A 2,530-nucleotide genomic window follows, 5' to 3' on the forward strand; every position below is an offset into this window, starting at 1 on the left:
GCCGAGGTTCTGTCAACAAGAGATTGAGGTAGATTCGCCTGCCCGTGCCTTTGTGAGGCCGTTGTCCCTTCTGTTTTGTTTCCTATGTGAATATGCTTACCTATATTTGATGACATACAACTACCTATCGCTACCTTTAATGGTAACGCACGTACCTGCTGATAATCTGGGTTGCTGATTATCCTTTAACTTTAATTGTGGGAGGGTGATAATTGTGAATCGTTTTTTCCAGCCATGGGAAAGAAGTTATGTCCAACACTTCAGAGTCGCAACAGCCAGGGTGCTTATATGACGACGAGGTGTTAAGCGAAACGCATGAAGAGATGCACCTTCTGAAGGGAGAAACTTGTGCTTTAGAGATGCGTGTAAGGGCAGCTGAGACTCGCCTCAAGGGAGCGCCAGAACCCTCGGCGGCCTATGCTGTACCTCCGCAGGTTGAACATCAGATCTGCAGTAGTTAAGTGATGCATCATCACTAAGTCTGCCCAAGAATGTGCTTGCTGTACAATGTTTTTCAGAGGGAGGTTGTTCTTGTCTTTAAAACAGAAACCCCAGCCTCACAGCCCCTCAAACGCAACCAAGAACGATGGTTGCGATCTAAAGGATGAAGCCTTTATTCAGTCAGCTCGTACCAACTGTAGAGAGGCTGCAGAAGTACTCATCAATAGCCCTCTTTTTTAAAGGATTATGTACATGGAATGTATGCAAGTTTCGGGGGACCTGTAGCTCGTCAAATTTTCACCGTACTCTTGCTCGCTTGAAGCTGGGAAGAGACCAGGATCCTCTTGATTTTTATGTAGAAAGGGGTGTATATATTAGGGGTTGGAGACCTTGTAGAGAAAGTTAAGAGGGTGTTCATGTAAGGTATGCATGGTTGCATGATCTCTTTGTAAGAGGCTTGGTATTGAAAGCCTCAGTACTTAGGACTGGTGGATAGTGTTAGATTAGTACGCCTGACAATTTATTGATGAGTATAATGCACAAATAAACAAACACGATACATGAACTGGGATGGTGCTTGAGCACATGGAAGGTTAGGCCGCAGGAGGGCCAGGGACTAATAGTATTGACTGAAACCTCTGGGGTCGTTCTGAAGGTCACTCTAGGCTCCGTCGGGGCGCTGGTTTTGGAACCTACATAGAACGGTATCTGTGTGGGTGGTTTATCTGCATCTGAGGTGGGTAAGGTATTCATCTGCATCTGAGGTGGGTAAGGTATTCATCTGCATCTGAGGTGGGTAAGGTATTCATCTGCATCTGAGGTGGGTAAGGTATTCATCTGCATCTGAGGTGGGTAAGGTATTCATCTGCATCTGAGGTGGGTAAGGTATTCATCTGCATCTGAGGTGGGTAAGGTATTCATCTGCATCTGAGGTGGGTAAGGTATTCATCTGCATCTGAGGTGGGTAAGGTATTCATCTGCATCTGAGGTGGGTAAGGTATTCATCTGCATCTGAGGTGGGTAAGGTATTCATCTGCATCTGAGGTGGGTAAGGTATTCATCTGCATCTGAGGTGGGTAAGGTATTCATCTGCATCTGAGGTGGGTAAGGTATTCATCTGCATCTGAGGTGGGTAAGGTATTCATCTGCATCTGAGGTGGGTAAGGTATTCATCTGCATCTGAGGTGGGTAAGGTATTCATCTGCATCTGAGGTGGGTAAGGTATTCATCTGCATCTGAGGTGGGTAAGGTATTCATCTGCATCTGAGGTGGGTAAGGTATTCATCTGCATCTGAGGTGGGTAAGGTATAAATAAACTAATCCTGGTGCTAGGTCCTCCACGAGTGAGCCAATCAGATAATGACTGAATTTTAAAATGAGGATAATACAAGACCCAAGAGGAAGCACGCAGCCTGCATTTGAGGCTTCCTAAACTGCACAGGATGGATAGGCGCGGCTCTACAAGAAAAAAAAACGGTTGGTTCCTTGCTCATGGTGAAGTACTACCCTCTTCCAGCCCTATCAGCATAACGTCCTTCGTCTTCAATGGGTTGGGCCCTTCAGGATTGTCGAGTGCCTGGGACCAGTTTCCTGGCTGGCAAAACTTGCTAAGCTTCAGGTGAAGATCGTCCATAAAAATGGAACCTCTTGACTGCTTATAACCCTTCTAGTGGATGATGCAAAACTGACGAACTCCAGCCTACGTCTTCTCTCGCCGGATGTGTATCCTTGTATCTTCAGCAAATGTGATAGAAAATGTTCCCTAACAACGTAGTTGCTTGTATTCATTTTTTTCACAAACCTGTAAGCTTTCTAATCATTAATGGTTTATAGATTATACATTTGTACATAGATTAAGTTTTTGTTTATTTCGCACAAATTTTTAATCTTGTTTAATATTTAATGTGTTTAAAAGCTTAACTTGACAGATCTTAAGCGTCATTATCAATTTTGCAGATGGTCCCCTGAATACTTTGTGGTGGCAACGGCTTCGAGTGTCCACCTTCGTTCTCTCTGGTTTGACACACCCGTTTCCGGTGGAGCTGTAACAAGATAACTGCTATCAACTAGCTATACTGGGTTAATGAAC

Source organism: Penaeus monodon, chromosome 21 (assembly GCF_015228065.2).
Source record: "Penaeus monodon isolate SGIC_2016 chromosome 21, NSTDA_Pmon_1, whole genome shotgun sequence".
Classification (NCBI taxonomy): domain Eukaryota; kingdom Metazoa; phylum Arthropoda; class Malacostraca; order Decapoda; family Penaeidae; genus Penaeus; species Penaeus monodon.